We start from the raw sequence: 22,557 nt of genomic DNA, 5'->3' as shown, positions 1-22,557 counted from the left end.
CCCTCCTTCCCACACTTATAACACACCCCAGCTCTGCATGTCCCCTCGTGGCTCTTGCCGCACTTTCCACAAGTGCGGCCCTTCGGACCCCCAGATCTCGAATCAGCGGGCTTTGCCCGCTTGGCTGCCGGCTGAGACTGTGCCGGTCGCCGATCCACCCTCTGAGACTCGGCCTCCTCCCTCGCCTGCGTCTCCAGCTCAATCTCCCTCTTTCGGGCATTTGCCTGGAGCTCAGCAAATGTCCGATAAGTCGAGTTTGAGACGAACTCCCGTATATCCCTCCTCAAAACACCCAAGTACCGGCTCATACGTGCCTGCTCAGTAGACACCTGCTCAGGGCAGAACATCGCCCTCTCATGAAACTTCTGGGAAACCACAGTAACCGAATCAGTACCCTGTTTGAGGGTCAAGAACTCCTGAGCCAATCGCTCCCTCTCCACCGGAGGAACATACTCATCTCGAAACATCGTGGTGAACCTCTCCCAGGTCACCGAAGTCAGCTCTGCAGTAGTGAAGTCTGTCGTCACAAACTTCCACCAGTCCTTCGCTCCCAAGCGAAGCTGGTTTAGCGCAAACCGAACCCTCAGATGCTCTGGACACGAGCAGGTATAGAAACAACCCTCAACATCGGTAATCCATCTCACAACAGCAATCGGATCCTGCGTCCTATCAAACTCTGGTGGCTTCGTGTTGCTGAACTCTCTGTACAGCAACGAGTCAGCCCCCTGCGGCCTGGCAGCAGCAACGGCTGCGGTGGCCGCAACAACAGCTGCATCAGTAAGAGCGGGGTACCGCTCATCAAAAGCCTCCATCATCGTGGTCTTGATAGACCTGAACATCTCTGGAATCTCAGCGCGGATGGCAGCAGCCACCTCATCATGAATCATCTGGCGGAGCTCCTCATCGCTCACAACCCCCTCGCTAGTCGCTGGCCGGTGGCGCGTCCCAACCATGATGTCTCTCTGAAATACAACACAAGATATCCGTGAATCGCTCGAGTATACTCGCACTCGATAACTCAACCCTACTTGCTCCTTAGTACCCAATGGATTCTTACTTAGGGTGCACACTGCTCCGGTGTCTTTAGTAGTACGGGCCCTATACTACCGTCCACACTGCATCAGCATTCACTCTAAGTCCTCCTCCTTGGATTCCAGATCACAAGTACACTACATCTCACTGGTATAGGCTACCCTTCGGTAGGCCTCCCAACAGCTCCCCACTGCTACCTATTCGCTCTCAAGCATCATATAGCAGCAAAATCATTCCTAGGCTAAGGTGTTGGATATAGTGTCTAAGTCCATAACTTTATTTGGTATGTACTTGACCCGACCCGGCATGGTCCATTTGGGTTGCATGGCATTGCAATACTTGGATAGACAAAATGAGAGAAAGTACACTTGTGATTATTAATATATTATAAGTTCTAATATATTAATAATAGTATTATTTAATTAGTATTGATCAAGTATTAATCTAGTATTAATTTGGTGATCAAAGTGAGACTAATTAAATATATAGGTTTGATTATGACAATCATCAATTCTTTTATGGTGGATTAATGATCCATGGTTTATGGGTTTGGTTATAACCATATGGAGCTCCATGGATAGTCCATGGGAGTTACAAACCCATGGGTCATGAGAAATGAAGAGTCATGACAATTAGGGTTTACATTTGTAACTCCTAATTATGACACACTATAAAAGAAACCCTATAGCATGCAAAATTGGTACTAGTTGATTCAGAAGAGGGCATAACCGATTTTTGAGGCTAAGTGACATTCTCTCAAGTTATTCCAAGTTTTGTGGTGTTGTGTGAAGCATTTGAGGCACAACATTTGGGGTGCTAGGCTCACAAAGTCTTGAAGGAATCCAAGAACAACAAGGTATGTATTTCTACTAGTTTTTATGTTTCATATATTCCCCATGCCATGCTAGTTAGGAAATAACCTTGAAATAGAAATTTGCATGTATATAGAGAAAACATAGATTCAAGGTTATTAGGGTTGCATGTACACTTAGGAAGTGTTAGAATGCTCAAAAACCCATCAGTGGTATCAGAGCCTAGGATTGTTTTCTGTATACTTGATGCAAAACTGCTTAAAAATCGAAAATTCTGCACTCTGACGACTGGACTCGCCGAGTTCATGGGGAGGACTCGCCGAGTCCATGAACAAATTCATCCTACTCGTCGAGTAGGATATTGCACTCGACGAGTAGGAGCGTGCTGGGCAGTTTTTTCGAGTTTTGTTGCTGGAAATGGATTAAAATCATTATCCCAATCTGTTTTGGACTTGTAAAATCTATTTTTCAAAATGATAATGATTATGTTAACCCATTTTACATGACTTTTATCAATTTTCAAGTATTGTATATGTTTATATGACTTCTTGAAATTGTTTGATATGAATATTTGTTCTTATGAGTTTTTAGAAGATCATAGGAATTTTGTGTAACTTACATGCTTGTTTAATTCATGATCTTAATGCTAATGATGGTGTCCATAACTTGTCATCAAGTTATGGATAACCAAAAGTCACTTCTTTAAAAGTTGTAATTAAAGAATAGGAGGTTTCATAAAATGAAGAGTCTTCATTTTTATGAAGCATTAAAACTCATAAGTTACAAATTGAAGAGTCTTGAAATAGTTTCAAAACTTGCCCTCAAGTTTTTTGGAATTTGTAAAGTTACCCCCTCATGTACACTTTAATTCCAAATTGAACTCTTAGAATTTTTTAAAGGTAAAATTCAAGCTTTATGGACTTCATTAAATTAATTAAAGTGTTTAATTAAAAGAGTTAATAATTCCATAAAGACATGGTTTAAGTTTAATTAAATTAAGTATAGTTTAATTAATAGATTAAACCACCAAGTATTTTAAATGTTTAAAATACACCCTTATACTATTATTATAATTTTAATTATATAGATATGTATAAGAATATGTCATTCTTACCGTTAGTAGGCCTCATTCACGAAGCCGGTCTATAAGGGGGGTATAAGGTTGTTGCCTATAAAATGGTGACTTAATGGGTGTCCACTCTCACCCACCGCTTCCTTGATCGGTGGAGGGTCGTTAGCCGAACGGGTAGGATACGACTTTAAATACTCATTAAAAGTATAATGAATTATAAAGTAACTATACATTATAAATTCCCAATCTTAGTTACTTTAGGAAAATGTGAAATTGGTGCTAGCCCATAAAATTACACTTTGTACCTTACCAAGTCGTTAGTGGAGCGTGTGTGGTTAACCGGCACACTAACATGGACTAGTAAGAGTGGCAAAGGGTAACTTGACTTTATTATAGATCGGTGGAGCGTGTGTGGTTAACCGGCACATCGATTAGGTAATATTGTTGAGGGTACCAAGTCAATTTGTATGGTTATTCACACCTTGTTTGTGATCCTCGGCATCCCAGTCACAAACTTGAGAGGGCACAATCGAGATTCAAACATGCCATTGAAAGTTCAATGTATCTCAAAAGATCTAGGAGTTTCAAATCCAATTAAAAACTTAATTATATTTCGTTTTTATGGTGGAAATTGGTAAATCGTCATTTACCTACCTTCAACTATTTTATAATTTGGATTACGGCATCCCTCTTCCAGTTATAAATAGGTTGTTGGGTCCTAGCCTTACTATTTCATATTGGGTGCTATATTAAGGACTTTAAATCAACTAACTTGAATTTCTCCCATTATAGATGTCTAGTTTAGACAGCTATGGTCTTCCCAAATCTTTAGGAACAAGCTTCCTAATGAAGATGATATCCCAAATGGCAACCAAGGTGAAAGATCAATCCCTTTGTTGTGCATTAGTGGGACTGGAAATCATACTTCACTTCCTCCACCTCCTCCAATAAATCTCCCTATCCCACAAGTTTCAAGACCTGATAAGTTCTAAGTCACTTAATCCCTATTGGCAAACAAAGTCTATATGTGCTTAGGTCTTGGAGATTAAGTCACATATTGACAAGCCGGGAGAGTTGGGTGTCGAAGTCTCGAGGTAGCTGGCTGTTGACTTGGTTCTTCAGTCACTCCCTGATGACAGATCACGACATGACCCTTAATGATCTTACCTATTTGCTTGAGAATGCTGAATCGGCAATGATTTGGAGCATTGGTAAAGCAAATTAGATTGGAAGATCTGCTTCCCAAACCTATTTGGACATTGACATTGGTGACATTGGAAGTCCAGAAAACTTTCTCTTCCCAATTGAAAGCGATTGGCCATAGTCAACTCGGTTGACCAAATGGTAAAGAGAAAGGCTAAGTCTGTGATAGTCCCGTGTACCGTTTCCAAAGAGTCCATATGTTTCTGTTGCCAAAGGAAGGGCATTGGTTGCGAAGCTGCCAAATTTACCTAAAAGTCCATAAGGATAGTAAAGTCAAATGTTTGACTCTACTTCAGGTAAAGTCCATTGTCTAACTCTATTAAGTTTCTATTCTGAGATTTTTATTGCATGATGTGACTGGGTCACATGTTGATGTTTTAAGAATCAAAGAAAAGTGAAGAAACTTAAAGGAAGTATATACTGATTCTGATCGCGAAGAGGGATTTTGATCGCATGGTTCGGTGATCAGAATTTTGAGCTATTACTTAAGAGTTGAGACATATTGCTTAGGAATAGATAACAACAAGGTTTTCATATGGGTTGTAAGGATAAGTTTTCCGCAAAGTTTTAAAATAAAGAAAAGTTTTGATTTTATTTATTTTAAGTATCCTTACAATGGCATTTGTGAAAAAATGTTGATTATATATTTCCATTAATAGCAATATTTGAAAATGGATTTGATTCTTTCATTTGTGGTAGTATCATAATTTACCAAATAAGGAAAGATTCTCATCGCCCAAGTTTCAGTTAGATAGAAACTTGGAATCATGCAACTTGTATTGTATGATGAATGAGAAGTTTTCGTCTTTGGGAAATTAAGACTAATTCCTTGTTCACATGTACATGTGAGTCAAGTGAAGGACTAAAAGATTGGGTACACTTGGTTGTGTGCTGGTCAGGTCCACCACAATGGTAGAAAAGATTATTCGTTATGATTTACTAAAGTTTAGTAAATATGGTTATGCTTACGAGTTTAAGTGTAATTCTGAAACATTGGAAAAGTTTCAATGTATGGCAGAATGAATAAGAAGAATCAAATAAGGCAGAAAGATAAAATTTTCTCCAATCTGAAGAGATGGGAGAGTACTTGCGTATTTTGTTTTATGATTATCTTAGTGATTATGGAACCATATCACAATTGATCCTCTAAGGACACCTTAGTGTGTTTGTTGCCTAAGGAGAGGAATCGTGAATTGTTGAAATGGTTAAATCAAAAGATAATTCATACTTCGTGCCAAAAACAAATCCTGGAGTTATACTCCAAGATTGTAACTTGAGTGACATAGTCTTTAGAAAGTTCATAACACTTGTCAAATGTAGAGTAAGATGTTTCCTATTCTTGTACATTTGAGATTGGTAAGTTGTGATGTTTTGGATAAAACAAAGACCAGCTAAGACCAATAGTGAGAAGTGTTTAACTTGATAAGAATCCGCACTAGCTCTTGAATATTTGTATTGTCAAGGAATGGTTCTTGACAAAGAGAAGTCTTATATGTCAAGAGGATAGTGGGAGTCTAAATTATTCTGAAATAGTTTCAAGAACTAAATCAAGAGTTTTGTTAATCACTAGCCCACGACTTGAGGTTTGTAACCTATCGTGTTGACATATTCTTGTTTCTGTGTCTATTCCAGTTGAAAGTTGATTATGCTTGTGAGTTCTATGAGTTCTCAATTGTTTGCATAACAACCCGGAAGCAATGGTGGGCATTGTGCTACCAGGTGGCAAGAAATTAAGATTGCACAAGTTCAGTCCATATGAATTTGGAAGTGTCACTAACCTAGTCCTGTGATTATGGTTATGACAAATTCACATGGATAGGAACACATACACCATAAAATCTAAGTGTCATAAGGTTTCTCTTCGATTCATGAAAATGATGGTGAGGAAACGCTTCCACCAAGAAGATTTTAAGTAGATAACGGTTGTGATATTTGCATTCTCATATAGTTAGTGGAGCGTGTGTGGTTAACCGGCACACTAACTAGTGAGAATTGCAAAAGGTCTAGACAAACATGTGAGCTATCTAAGGAAAGGTGTATGTTTTTTGATAAAGTCTTATCAAAGCAATCTAGTATCAGAAATATGAACTTTGGTAAGAAAGTCAATAAAGTATTGATTTCTAGAAGTCCAGTTGATTTCTGAGTACATGTCAAAGCTAGTGGGAGCATAAAGTGTTATGCTGGTAATCATTATGCTAGTGGGAGCATGACGATTATGTTAAATATTGCAGGTTAGCAATGTTAATTATAGAAAACAAAAGTTTCAATTTGCTTTGAAAAGTTGTTTGCTATAATTAAGGGAGAGGATTTTATACTTCATTCCAATTCTACCAGCTTAGATTGAGTTTTATCAACTTTAGTCAGGGATATATGTGAATGTTATGTTGGAATTGTTCAACATAAGGAATTTCTATATATGTTGCGTTCTCAAAATTCGATTATGATTACGGCATCCCTCTTCATAGTTCGAATTATGAAAACATGGCAAATAAAAAAATTTATAGCATAAATCATGTCCCATATGCTTTGGGTATAAGTTTGATTACATGTGCTATAATATTCATCCATTCTAAATTTTCCAAATGCCTAGGGCATTAAGATGGAAAAAAGGAATAGAACTGGAAATGACTAAAATGATTAAGCAAAATTGTCGAGGACAGTTTGAGGTTTACCAAAGATTAGTTACTCATGGACAATTGGAAGTTACTCTTTGAATCTGTGTAAGATTAGAGAACTTAATGCAAGAAGGAATATGGAATTGTTTCCATAGGTGGAAGTTACTTTTTGAATCTGTGTAAGATTAGAGAACTTAATGCAAGAAGGATGTTCAAAGGAATGTACTTTGAATTTGAGACTTCATGGAATTGCTTTCCATTGAAATATCCTGTAATGTTTGTTGTCAAGTCTTTGTGACTTCTGTGCATAGTCATTACAAGGGGATCATTGCATATAAGTTTAGAATCTAACAGATTATAGTAAATGGCAAGAGTTTGGTATTCTTGAATTTACAACGAGGATTGGAATTGTGAAATGAGCATCATTGGAATATTGTCAATTGATCTATTTCACAAAGAGAGGACCATATGTAAACATAGTATGCATACTTGGAGTCTGGCATAATTGTTGTTTGGAAAAACATAGTGTACATGCTTGGAGCATGGGACAACTAATGTTTTAATTCAAGCATAAAGTTGATTAATCGAAACATAAATAATGAGTAATCAATATGGTGCTTAAATAAAAGGTGTTTTTATTTACACTCAAAGTGTTGGGGCCATATAAGATTAGTATTATTCTTGTGTTTCATTTTGCATGTTTTGACTTCCAGAATAATTATGTTATGGTATATATCATATTATTCAAACCATCCACAGTCAGTCATATGTTGGAAGTAGATATGAATCAAGACTGTCATGAATTTGGCTTGTATGATTTGTCTAAAGTGCTTTAGACAATGCAATGGTTGCTACAACATTCATGAGTACTCATAAGGGCTGAGTATTGGATTCAACCCACGCTCACTTGCATCACTTCATGGAATTTATCTCGAGTGATCGTGAGACGGTAATATCATATAAATCTTCAAACCTAGAGATATGAGTTGTTGACTATGAGTTGGTTATTCATTGATTGTACGAAAACGCATTGGTAACTCGATGTTATAAAATGTGCCTTTGTGAATAATTCAACAAGTAGTTAGTACAAGCATATCAGTCGAAGTTTATCTGTTCCTTCTAGAAATAGAAGCGATATCTGGGCCCCTCGATGATTTGGTTTTGACCTATGTATCGGGCCCGGTCAGAACCTAATTGATGTGTTCAATTTGGTTCTATGTCGAAACAAATCAGAGATCGAGAAACAAATGCTGGACAATAAGTAAGACCATGTTCCATGTGTTTGTCCGGCTGATATCATGAGAACAGAGGATTATATGATCACTTATCTTAAATGGCGTATCATCATCATCTCAGTTCCGACAGACTTTGAAAGAGCTACGATTGCTAGTCGGATTTTGAAGTCATATTTGTAAATATAGTTATTAGACTTATCCAAGTGGGAGACTGTTGGATATAGTGTCTAAGTCCATAACTTTATTTGGTATGTACTTGACCCGACCCGGCATGGTCCATTTGGGTTGCATGGCATTGCAATACTTGGATAGACAAAATGAGAGAAAGTACACTTGTGATTATTAATATATTATAAGTTCTAATATATTAATAATAGTATTATTTAATTAGTATTGATCAAGTATTAATCTAGTATTAATTTGGTGATCAAAGTGTGACTAATTAAATATATAGGGTTGATTATGACAATCATCAATTCTTTTATGGTGGATTAATGATCCATGGTTTATGGGTTTGGTTATAACCATATGGAGCTCCATGGATAGTCCATGGGAGTTACAAACCCATGGGTCATGAGAAATGAAGAGTCATGACAATTAGGGTTTACATTTGTAACTCCTAATTATGACACACTATAAAAGAAACCCTATAGCATGCAAAATTGGTACTAGTTGATTCAGAAGAGGGCATAACCGATTTTTGAGGCTAAGTGACATTCTCTCAAGTTATTCCAAGTTTTGTGGTGTTGTGTGAAGCATTTGAGGCACAACATTTGGGGTGCTAGGCTCACAAAGTCTTGAAGGAATCCAAGCAACAACAAGGTATGTATTTCTACTAGTTTTTATGTTTCATATATTCCCTATGCCATGCTAGTTAGGAAATAACCTTGAAATAGAAATTTGCATGTATATAGAGAAAACATAGATTCAAGGTTATTAGGGTTGCATGTACACTTAGGAAGTGTTAGAATGCTCAAAAACCCATCATAAGGCATCACAGATCAGGCCACTCTAGTCCTAATGTGATCACCTAGCCTACTCTAGCATGCATAATATCTCATAATATCTCATAACACATAAGGTAAGGGTATTTTGGGAAATCACCGTTCGGGCGCTGGCTGATCGTACACACTGCTTCCTTCTGCCTTTCTCAAAATCTTTTATTCTTTTAGAAAAATTGTTTATTTTATGAAAACTTTCTCATCTCCTCAGTTTGAGTTCGGATTCATCCGAAGATGCACCCGAATCCCTCAAACCAAGGCTCAGATACCAACTTGTAACACCCAATTTTTCAAAACAATTTTTCATTTCAAAACATACTTTCCACCACATAAAAATCACAAAATCATAATAAATCTCTGTATCATCACAAAACATGTCCCAAGATCTCATATAAATAAATCCTCTCTCGTGTGTACGAATCATGCCGGCGCCTTCCGGCGATCCTCACTAGTACCTGAAACACATCACACAACAATTGTAAGCATAAAAGCTTAGTGAGTTCCCCAATATACCACATACAACACATACGCCACTCGAGTCTACAATACGACCCTCCGGTCCGATGTGTCTCAGCAGGACCCTCCAGTCCCGTAGCTCGTCGGACCCTTTGGTCCGGTCATAGCTCGTTGGACCCTTCGGTCCGGTCTATATCGTTGGACCCTCCGGTCCGGTCTATATCGTTGGACCCTCCGGTCCGGTCTATACAAAACATAGCATACATATAACACAATGCACATAATCTCATACATACACATAGCATAAAAGACCCTCTGTTCTACACATAAATACCACTCTAGGTAATGTATAGTGAGAAGACTCACCTCGGATGTCTCGGATAATATCCCGCCTGTGTATATACTGATCTAGCCTCTGCCTATACACATAACATAATCATCTCAATCAATCACGGATCTCTAGGCTAGACTAGACTCTCACATGTCCTCTAAGAAGGCTAAAAGGCTATTTTACCCTTCAAACAGTCCACAAGTTCCATTGTTGACCAAACCCTAAAAGTCAACAAAAGTCAACGGTCAACTCTTGACCAGACTCGCCGAGTGCACAAATGTGACTCGGCGAGTTCAGTCGTGAACTCGAGTCCTCTATTCCCCCTCTGACTCATTGAGTCATTCCCCAAACTCGGCAAGTCACTCACTGAGTGGTTCACGGGAAACCCTAACCCTACTCGCCGAGTCTGCCCTTGGACTCGGCGAGTTCATGTCATGCACAAACTCAAATGACCTCCTGAGGTCAGATCTATTCCTTAGAACCATAGATCTGACCTTCCCAAGCCTGATAATCACGTAAAGCTTGGATCTTGACACTCATGTGACGCCTAGGAGGCTTTACTTGGTGATTTAGCCCCAAAAACAACAACCTGAGCTCATTGCCTCCATAGCTCAACATAAAGCAAGCTGGAATAAGCTCTTTAGACCACTATGGGTCCAGATCCGAAGTCTCAAAGTGAATAGGGGCCATATTCTCACAACTCCTTCCAATAAAAGACATAAAAACTCTACATCTATGGATTCCTTCAACAAAACAAATAAAGGGGCGACATAATACCTCAAAGATGAAGTCTTTTGCTCGAAATCCCCAGATGCACAACCTCCTTGGTCCCCTCCAAGCTGGAATCACCTCCTTCTTGTAAGAATCAATCACAAAGATCAAGAAATGGCTCCTTTCCTCTCACAAACGCTCTAGCTCTTTTAGGGTTTCTCTCTGGGGTTTGGTAGCCGCAAGTGACGGCCCTAAGGGCCTTTAAATAGGTCACAAACCCAAGAAATTAGGGTTTCATTAAACAGCATGGACTCGCCGAGTCCAGTCATTAATCCAGTCCAACAATAAGCGGCTCTACTCGGCGAGTCTAAGCGCCTACTTGTCGAGTCCCTCTCCAAAACTCCAAAATAATTAGATAAATACAGTACCTAGAAATCTGGATGTTACAAACACTTAGAACTGAGCCAATCCTAAAATCAACCTGCCTCTCAGGAGACAGTCCCGTCAAATCCTTGGGAAACATGTCAGGAAAATCCAAGACTATATGCATGTCAGTGAGTGTCTTCTTTTTCTCATCCAGGGTATCCACAACATAAGCCAGATATCTCTTACACCCACTCTGTCAATACCCTTAACTCTCGCAACTAAATGAATGGTTGGTCTGCCCCCGTGTGCCCACACCACGAATAATCAGTTTTCCCACACTTGTAGTTTGAACTCGCACTAGCTGACACTCGTAGCCGATCCTAACCCCAAACTAGCTCGACCAACCGATACCCACTGTAACCTTCATGTATCCCAAAGGAATAAGAACGAGATCAATTGAAAACCTAACAAAAAACCCCATAAACTTAAAACCCAAACCTAATTACAACATATAAATTTTCAAAAAGTTCAAAACCCAAATCTCATTATAACATAATTAAATCTAATGAAAATGTATGCCATAAAGAAATCACAAAGCAATGATGAATTAAAAAAAAGCAATATCCTTTTTGCATATTTCCACTAAAAGTGAAATCGGTGGCCTCTTGAAAAAAAAAAATTAAAATTGACTAGAAGCATCAAAGAAACAAGAGGTGTACTTGAGATCGAAAAAAATTAAAAATAACAATTAATCATAGTTGGAAAAGTGAGAGGCCCTAATCGACATGAAACAACATCTGAGAGATTGGGGCAACAATAAACTACTAGGAGGGCGGTGTCATTCACTTATATGTAGGGCTGTAAACTAACTGAACGTTCGGTGGACCGTTCATATATATATATATATATATATATATATATATATATATATATATATATATATATATATATATATATATATATATATATATATATATATATATATATATATATATATATTGTTCAAAGAAAAGGGAAAAAGAAATAAAGGGTAATTTGGTCTTTTTATGTGGACCAAGGACCAACAGTGCAATTTTCACAAATCACAGGGTTGTAACTTATCAAATTTTAAACTTAGGGACCAAAAGTGAGAGTTCGACCAAACCACAAGGTCCATTTCTGTAATTTACTCCTATCAGCTAATATTGACAGATTCACTGAAGACTTTTGGCTAGCACTTTTAATACGATGAGCGTTTTACAATGTTTTCGAGTAGGGGGGCAGGGTTGGGTTTTCGGCCATTTAATATTCGGAGGCGAGGCGAGACGAGGAGCGCATCGCGAATACATGCGGGGACTGTAAATAATTACCTCATATTAACATATTTTATATTTATAAAATGAAATATCAAATTTAGAGGGCCTCTAAATAATTACCTTATATTAACATATTTTATATTTATAAAATGAATTATTAAATTGAGAGAGAGAGAGAGAGAGAGAGAGAGAGTACATGTCTAGCCAGGTTGGCATACCTGGAAGGAGGTTCTAATGTGTATATCTCTGTCCCCGATAGACATACCTAGAAGGAGCAAGGTTGTAACGTCTCTATATCTGTCTAGCAAAAAAATGTTTGTGTTTGTGTGTAGGCAAAAAAAGAAAGTACATGTCTTGTGGGACAATTAAGGCCTCTCCAATGCATTAAACTTTTAAGATTTCAATGTATTGTCACATCACCATTCCATTAACTATACTATTTTATCTATTAAACTTTATATTACATTAAACTTTTAAGAGTTTAATGGATTGTCACATCAATATTTTTATTATATTTTTTATAAATAATATTAATAAATATAACTAGATTGTTACATTAATTAGAAACTAAAAGTTACAAATTACAAACTATTAATTAAAGGTTAAAAGTTAGAAATTAAAAGTTACAATTACTGCATTATATTACTGAATGTAAAATAAAATACCTATAAATATAATATAAATAAAAAATAATAATATATAATGATTACAAATTATAAATAGAGTATAAATGAAAATTTAATAACATGTTTACGAAAAAAAAAGAAAAAGAAATCAAATGTTAAATTTCTATACAAATGGTTATATTAAATTGATAAAAAAACAAAAAGAAAGAAACTAAAATCCTATACAGTCAACCGGATTAAACCCCCATTCATTCCACTCCACTTACATTGCTATGTTTAATGGATAGAATGCGACATCAACGGAATTAAACCCCCATTCATTCAACTCCACTTACATTGCTATGTTGAATGGATAGAATGCCACATCATTCCCCATTTTCTGATTAAACTCCCCATTGACCCATTGAGGATGGCCTAAGGTCTATAATTCAAAAACTACGCGCCTTCCTTTTATGGAATTTCAAGGAAAGGGAATAAGTCTACAAAATATATATTAAAGGAAATAGATACTAACGGAAAACAAGGAATAGAAAAGTTTTTCATATAACGTTGTTTATTCAACTATATTGGACGGTCTTCTAGCGCGTTCTTTGGATGCCTTAATTAGACCCGTCTTCTACCGTTACAATAAATACTTATTCCCTGCACCAAGAAAATATATTCAATCATTGTTAGCCAGTTTCTAAAATTCTTGTGCTTATTTCAACTATATGCTTGTCTGATAAGTTGTGAAAGTATAACGAAATTGGCAATGTCAGCCACTGTATTAATTAAACAAAAGGATGTTGATCAGCTATCAATAGCAACCCATGGAAGTGCGTATGTAAATTTTATAAAAATTTCTGACGAGATTACCGAAAATGGCACGATGCTAGGCGATGTAATAGTTCACAAAAACGCACCTGAGATTAATGCGCCTGCTGATGCTAAAGTAAGTTGGCTGCGCTCTCAAATAATAGGTGGTAGTGCAGGGATTCTGACTCCATTTGGAAGACGTTTACTCACATACGCAGACCACACAGCCTCAGGTCGCTGCCTTCAATATATTGAAGAATACATCATCGAAACTGTTCTTCCCTTCTATGGTAACTTCATTTCACTTTTGTACATATCTGATTCACATATTATGATTAATCACCTCTAAGAACAAGATGTTTCAAACGTTTAACCATCAACGTCAACTGAATCGATGAACAGAAATCCCTTTAATTCATTCTCTTTGCGATTTTTGTTATTTCCATTCAGGCAACACTCACACAAGTGACAATCACACCGGAGACCAGACCATGAGAATACTTCACGAAGCAACTGGCTTTATTAAAAAATGCTTAGGTGGAACACAAGACGATGCAATCCTTTTCTGCGGATCGGGCACAACAGCATCAATAAAACGTCTGCAAGAAGTCATGGGAATTGCCATTTCTTCGATTTTAAGAGAGAAAGTACTAAACTCATGTCTAGAAACTAAAGAAAGATGGGTAGTTTTTGTTGGTCCTTATGAACATCATTCCAACCTCCTCTCTTGGAGACAAACCCTAGCAGAAGTAATAGAGATTGGTATGGACAATGAAGGATTGATCGACATGGATGATTTAAAGTTCCATCTAGAGTTTTACCAACAAACTGGACGCCCAATGCTCGGTTCTTTCTCCGCTTGTAGTAATGTCACGGGAATTTTAACAGACACCCGTTCTATGTCTCGCTTGCTTCACAAGTTTGGAGCTTTCGCATGCTTCGATTTTGCAGCAAGGTACATGTTTTATAGAATGTTTCAATAATAACTTATCGTAGATATGAGACTAATATATTCTTTTGATTTTTAATCCATTAAAGTGCTCCCTACGTAGATATTGACATGAGGTCAGGTGCCATTGACGGATACGATGCCATAGTTTTAAGTCCCCACAAGTTTCTTGGAGGGCCTGGATCACCAGGGATTCTTCTAATGAGTAAGACCTTGTACAAACTAAAAGATTCTCCTCCTTCGACATGTGGAGGTGGTACTGTTAATTACGTTAATTATTTTGATGAAAAGGTAAGTGTATGCATATGTGTAACCTCGTTGAAAAGTAGAACTACATGTTATTTAAACCGAATGTAGCTAACGAATCCAGTTTCTATAAAATTCTAGGATACATTGTACGTTAGTGACATTGAAGAAAGGGAAGACGCAGGGACTCCACAAATTATCCAACGAGTGAAAGCAGCTTTAGCCTTTCAGGTCAAAGAATACATCGGTACCAAAATAATTGCAGAGAAGGAGCATGAATATATTGGGAAGGCAATAGAGAAACTCGTGAAAATTGAGAATATAAGTGTGTTGGGAAATACTAAAGTAGAGAGACAAGCGATCGTATCGTTTATTGTTTACACAACTACAGACTCTTCAGATGATAAGAGAGACAAGCCTCTTGATGGTGCTTTCGTTGCTAAGCTTATGAATGACTTGTTTGGTATTCAAGCTCGAGGAGGGTGTGCTTGTGCTGACCATATGGTCACCACTTGCTTGGTATTGATGAAACTCATTCACTTGCAATAAGATCTATAGTCGAAAAGGTAAATTTTGTTTCTGCATATTTCCATTCAGCAATAATTTCTTCTTCAATCATCACGATTTCAGTTTTGGTCAGGTTATATTATTTCAAAGAAAAATGACAAGGGTTTTTAACATTTTGTTTGCTTTTTTTCCAACCATATGTAGGGCTACATTGGAGCAAAAGCGGGATGGACAAGAATAAGCTTCCCATACTACATGTCCAATGAAGAATATGAATTTATTATATCTGCTATAGAATTCATAGCTATTTATGGACAAAGGTTTCTTCCCTTTTACGACTTCAATTGGAATACAGGCAGTTGGAAGTTTAAAACTAAACCTTTTGAGAAGACAATGCTAAGTGAGAAGGACCGAAAGTTTTGTAAATCATTTTTTACCTGTGCATCAAAAGCTTTACATGGGAAAGGCAACAAATCAAAGACAGAAAAGATTATAGAATCAAAAAGAACAAATGATACTCATTCATCCAAGTTCAGATTTTATTTAGAGGTTGCAAAACACATAGGTAACAAACTCCCAAAGTTCCCTTCTCAATTTAGTACTGTTCCGAAGGGCATAGACATCAATGGTGTGGCGTTTCGAGTATAGTTCCAAACTGGCCGGTGAACATCCAGTCAATGATTAAAAAAAAGCGAAAACAAGTATTTAGTTACTAGGACTGTAAATATTAAGTTTATAAATGTTGTAAATTCTCAAACATAAATCAAAGGAGAAATTTGGGATGTTGTAAATTCTCAAACATAAATCAAAGGAGAAATCTGGGATGTTCTACGCAAATTCTGTTAATGTACCTATTTATTTATTTATCTATTTTAGTGTAGGTTTCGTATGTGTATCTTATATATTGTATCTTGTATAAATATTGATGAGAATACAATGCAAACCCTAAGGGGAATTATTTCCACAAACATGGTATCAGGCTCTTACGATGTACGACGCATGAAATCCTAGCAATCATGTTTTTTTTTCTCCCGCTCATCAGGCCTTCATCTGCAGAACAAGAATCGATCAGCCTCTTGTCATCGATTATGTCTTGATGCTGCCTTCTTGCATCTTCTGACTTTGCGCCTTTCACCAAAGATCCATACTCCTTCCGCTGCCTCACCTCCAATCACAGTGTTATGGTGCATACAAGTAGTAGTGTTGTGGTGCATACAAGTAGTTCTACTACAATTCATTCTCTCACGGTCAGTTTTCTAGTAATTAGTACGTCTTTTTATTTCTGTTTATTAATTGTTTTCCCGGTTAATCATGACCTCGTCAAGTTCCTCCGGTAGCACCATTGCTCCCACTACCCAACAACTTGTTTATGCAGTCACCAATGTTTATAACCAATTCAGTTTTAAACTCACCTCTGATGGATCCAAATACAAGTTGTGGTGTCATATCTTCAAAGATATTTGTACAGGTGCTAAAGTTCTTGGACATATAACTGGCACATCCAAGCCAACCGGTAAAGATGATGAAGATTGGGCATCTATTGACTCTACGGTGAAATCCTGGTTCTACTCTACTTGTGACCCTTCTGTGTTACAAGTCATTACAACTGATTCCTGCACCGCCAAAGACATGTGGGATAATCTACATGAGTACTTTCTTAATAACAAGATGTCACGGATCCTCCAACTACAGGAACAATTTCGCAATACAAAAAAAGGCGCATCTTCCATTCATGAGTACTGTCATACACTCAAACATCTCACAGATACCCTTCATGATGTCGAATCTGACATTTCTGAATTGGAACTTGTGATGCAAATACTTTGTGGTCTCCCATCCTCCTACCAAAGCATTGTGGTTCTGATAACGAATACCAAACCTTTCTCGTCTTTTTTAGAGGCCAAAACATGTTGTTAGTTTATGAAAATCGCAAAGAACATCACGATCATATGCATGACCCGGCAAACACAACCACCACCGCTCTTTATTCCGTTTCCAACCAAACCGGGAAATCAAAAGATAAATGGAATAAAAATCGTAATAATAATCGGGTCACTACCAAGGGAGGGGGTAATTCAAGTTTTTCTGCTACTACTAGCCATCTTGCAGGCACAAATTAAAGTCACAACACTCAATTTGCAGGAATTATGGGACCACCACCAAGTCAGAATGCTCAGAATCATCAATCTAAAATTTTTTATGGTCAAAGTCCAGCAACAAATCATTTTTCTGCTCCATGGAATTGGCAAAATTCGGTTACTGGGCTCTCTCAACAGCCCCCTGCTATTGGCGTTTTCTTCCATGCTCATCAGACCCAACCGGCCCATTTTCTTCAGCAACAGCCGACCCCTTTGCTTCAGCATCAGCCCAACGTTGGTCCAACTCCATCTCACCAGCAAGCTGCGTTTTTTTGAGCAGCCCATTTCGCTGCCATCTAGGCCAAATTCAACAGCTTTTCTTCCACAGCCCATGGGACAAATTCCAACACAAGGATCAAATTTTTATGCTTCACAACAACCTATGGATTTGTCATCTATTTTTCAAGCCATGTCGATTCAACCATCGCCCGATAATCAACACTAGATGGACACAGGAGCTAGCTCACACATGAATTTTAATCAAGGTAGTATGCTTTCTCTTACACCATGTACTTCTAAATCCATAATGGTTGGTAACGGTGCAATTATTCTGGTATCTCACTCCGTCTACCGTTCCTCCCGTCCATGATAGAGCTCTCAGTGTGGTTTCTCTTCCCACTTGGCATCGCCGCTTAGGTCATCCGGGATCTTCCATTCTCAAGTTTTTGCAGTCGCGTCATTTTATTTCTAGTAGTACTAATAAAATTCCACTTTGTCATGCTTGTCAACTTGGAAACCATTATCGCTTATCTTTTTCTTCTTCTTTGTCTAAAACTACTCGTGTGTTTGAACTTATTCATTTGGATTTATGGACGTCTCCAATTCCCAGTTTAAGTGGTTTTAAATATTATATATTGTTTCTTGATGATTTTTCTCATTTCTTATGGGTTTTTCCATTACGTGCCAAATCTGAAGTTTTTACTGTTTTTTGCAACTTTAGAATGTATGTCAAAAACCAATTTAAAAATGACATATAAGCATTTCAATGTGACAATGGAAAAGAATTTAACAACCATTTGTTACTCACTTGTCTTCAATTGAATGGTATCACAATTAAATTCCCATGTCTATACACATCTCAACAAAATAGGAAAGTTGAACATTCCATTCGTACCATAAACAACATCATACACACATTCCTTTTCCAAGCTTCCCTTGCACCTAAATTCTGGACTGAAGCCCTCCTCACAGCTGTTCACACTATGAATCTCCTTCCCACCACCACTCTATCCTTTAAGACACCCTTTGAAGTTCTTTTTGGTTTCTTTCCAAATTATGATCATCTTCGTGTGTTTGGATTCCTGTGTTATCCTAACACATCTTCTACCTCTACCCACAAGATCTCCCCTCGATCCACTGCATGTGTCTATCTTGGTCCCTCCCCAGACCACAAGGGACATAAATTTCTAGACCTCGTCACTCAGCGTGTCATCATATCCCGCCATGTTATATTCGATGAAGATCACTTTCCTTACTCTGATTTTCACCCTGCCCCTTCTGACTCAGACTATCAACAGTTTTCTACTAATGATGACACCCCTCCCTCTCTCTTATCCTCATCGGTTCCCCCTCAACACGATCACATGGATTCCACTCCTCCTTCTCCTCCTCCTCTTTCTACTTCTATTTTCTTCCTCCTCCCCCTTCTTCTCCCCACCTGCCTACTGGTCATCACATGACCACTCGCTCTCGTACTGGTTCAGTACGGCCACGTACTATTCTCAATCTTTCTGCTACTTCCGACATCTCCCCTATCCCTAGATCCACAGCTTAGGCCATGACTGATCCCAACTGGAAGCTAGCTATGGATGCGGAAATGTCGGCTCTCCTCGACAATCATACATGGGATGTTGTTCCTCGTCTTCCTAATGCCAACATTATTGGTTGTTGATGGCTATACCATCACAAATTTGACTCTCACAGTAACCTTGACCATTACAAAAGTCGATTAGTTGCTCAAGGTTTCTCTCAATAACCTGGTCTAGATTTTGATGACACTTTTAGTCTAGTTGTGAAACCTGCTACCATTCGTACTGTTCTCAGTATTGTTGTCTCCCGTCACTGGCCCATTCATCAACTTGATGTGAAAATTCCTTTCTTCATGGTGACTTGACCGAAGAGGTTTTATGAAACAACCACCGGGCTATGTCCATCCAACTCATACACACCATGTGTGTCGCCTACGTAAGGCCTTATATGGTCTCAAACATGCCCCATGTGCATGGTACCACCGGTTTGACGTATATATCTATTCGCTTGGATTTACTAGTAGTCGCTCGGACACCTCTCTTTTTACTTTCCACCGTGCTTCTGAGACCATCTATCTCTTTCTTTATGGGGATGATATCATTCTCACGACTTCTATCCCATCCCTCATCACGCGAGTCATTACACGACTCTCGTATGAGTTTGCTATGACGGACTTAGGTCCTCTGTCCTTTTTTCTCGGCATTACTGCTACTCGTTCTGAAGATAGTCTGTTCTTGTCTCAGACTGCCTTTGCCAAGGATTTTTTATCTTGAGCTGATATGACCTCCTGCAACCCGTGTAGCACTCCTACGGACTCCAAACCAATATTCTCTTCCTCTGGAAATCCGGTTTCTGATCCGACCCTATATAGAAGTCTAGCTGGGGCACTTTAGTATCTGCCGTTTACTCGACCAGATATTGGTAATGCAGTTCAACAAATCCGTTTGTACATGCATGATCCATGTGAACCCCACTTCCTAGCTCTTAAGCGTATCTTGCGTTATCTTCAGGGTACTCTTCATCATGGTCTGTTCATTCGTCCGTCTCATATCGATCGTTTGGTTTCTTATTATGATGTTGATTGGGCTAGCTGCCCCTCGACACGTCGATCCACCTCTGGGTTTTGCGTTTATGTCGGTGATAATCTTATTTCTTGGTCTTCCAAACGTCAACACGCCGTCTCTGGTCTAGTGTCGAAGCTGAGTATCAGGGGGTAGCTAATGTTGTTGATGAGACCGCTTGGCCTCAAAATATCCTTCTTGAACTTTCGTGCCCCTAACTCGATCTATGGTTGTGTTTTGTGACAATCTGAGTGCCATGTACTTAGCTTCTAACCCAGTTCAGCACCAAAGAACCAAACATGTGGAAATAGACTTACATTTTGTTAGGGAACGCCTTGCCATTGGTAAGGTTTGCGTGTTGCATGTTCCTTCGGCTCATCAGTTTGTAGATATCTTCACCAAAGGACTACCTACACCTCTAATTTTTGGGTTTTTCGTGACAGTTTAAACATTCGGGAACCCCCTGCTCAAACTGAGGGGGAGTGTTAATGTACCTATTTATTTATTTATTTGTCTATTTTAGTGTAGGTTTCATATTCATGTATAATATAAGGGTCCTTTGTGTATCTTATATATTGTATCTTGTATAAATACTGATGAGAATACAATGCAAACCCTAAGGGGGATTATTTCCACAAACAAACAAATTCACTTTTCCTAACACATACATGTTGGAATAATTCAAAATCTAGAATAGTTTTGACGGAGCGGTATTTTGGAAAAAACCTTCATATTTTAGGTTTTTGTTTTAGATTAGGATTTGTTTTCGTTTAGTATAAATAGATTAACGACGTATGATGTTGTAATTAAGTTTTTCAGTCTTTTTTAATAATAAAACTTGGAGAATAGGTAATTTCCTTGATTTCTTTACTCTCTTGTTTTATTCCTTTTAATTTCTTGTTTCATTCCTGCTATGTTCATCTTCTGCACAACTAAGCTCTGTCTCATAAAAGAATCAAGTGAATTGATATTTGTTAAGTGTTAAGGTCCTACTATGATTTCTTTGCCTTGTTTGTGTGGCATATTCATAGAATGAAGTGAACTAATTCACACCATTTTTTTCCATGTTCCTGTTTGTTTTCTTCCAATTCATCTGTTTGTTCTTTCTGTGATTACCTTGGTGCATAAGGTGAAGGCATAAAGTAGTCTTGTTATTATTTTGTTTGTGATCGAAGCAAGTTCTAGCAATTAAAAACTTACACTTGGTATTAAAGCTAACCCATGTTTCATCAAGATCAAAAGTCTAATCCACCATGGAATGATCAAAGATGCACTACCCTATGTTGTCCAGGACCAATTATGCAGCCTAGGCCATAAAGATGAAGATCTTTATGCAGGCTCAAGAAGTTGGGGATGTTGTAGAGCCAAAGAACCCCTAAAACGCAGTTGGTGTGAAGAAAGATAAAATGGCTCTTGCCTCCGTCTATTAAGGAAACCCGGAAGACTTGTTGTCAATTGCAGAGAAGCAAATGGCAAAGGACGCATGGGAAATGTGAAGGTTGTTTTGGTAAAAAAATAAACTAAGTTGAATCTAACCAAATTGTATGAGAGGCTGTGATGTTCGTGGCAAATCAAGTAAGAAAAGATAATCAAGGTGACACAAGTGAGTTACAAGGAAAGCCCTTGACCCTTGATAGGATTTCGAGCATAAACCTTTGGAGGTTGTAATGATCACCTGCCTTGGTGATTTTATTTATGTAAAATGTTGAATACAAAGATGAATGTGTAAATTAGGTACAAGTATCATGGATGAGCTAAACGTGTTCGTAGTGTGCTAGTTACATGTGTTATTTATAGTTTAATGCTAATAACAAGAAGTTTGATAATTTCGGGATCCTCCAAGATCAGCATATGAACGTTATTTGACTTGGTATTCAGGGTATTTGGCTTGGTTGAGATGACTCTCCTTTGAGAATGGGTCTTGTGTTGACTCGTTCTATATATGTGAGAAAAATAATAAAAATATAGCCGTTATGAGTGTTAGAAATATTAGTAGTAATAGTCAGGATCCCGAGATATGTACAAGGATTCCGAGGCTTCAAAAATATTTAAGGATCCTGAATATGAGTCAAGGATCATGCCCCTAATAATTGCCCCCAAAATATACATGTGAAATATGGAGGTTAGTTTTCTCGTATTTAAAGGTATAATTTAATAATAAATGAAAGAGATAAAAGATTTGAATTTTAAACCCTAATTGGATAGGGTTTATCTGCCCAAGGTTAATCATTACACAGTGAAATTGTACCCTCTTTCTTCTGCCATAGGGTTAAATAAGGTGATCCTCTCTACTCCTTATACCCTTCCTAACACGTCTCTGGATACTTTCGAAGGTAATTTCTTCCCCTTGTTTTTCA

General features: G+C 37.9%; 1 pseudogene across 1 annotated transcript; it reads left to right on the top strand.

Annotated features, from left to right (window-relative positions):
- Positions 1-13,297: 13,297 nt before the first annotated feature.
- Positions 13,298-16,147, top strand: LOC145117445 (uncharacterized; annotated as a pseudogene). Its single transcript, XR_013712668.1, has 5 exons — positions 13,298-13,840; positions 14,001-14,505; positions 14,589-14,790; positions 14,887-15,311; positions 15,457-16,147. The product of XR_013712668.1 is annotated as an uncharacterized LOC145117445 (transcript).
- Positions 16,148-22,557: the final 6,410 nt, after the last annotated feature.

The sequence above is a fragment of the Lactuca virosa genome, chromosome 5 (genome assembly GCF_052849685.1).
Source record: "Lactuca virosa cultivar CGN04683 chromosome 5, Lactuca_virosa_CGN04683_v6, whole genome shotgun sequence".
NCBI lineage: Eukaryota > Viridiplantae > Streptophyta > Magnoliopsida > Asterales > Asteraceae > Lactuca > Lactuca virosa.
Note: the sequence above shows the minus strand (reverse complement) of the source record. Positions and strands in the feature narration are given on the sequence as shown.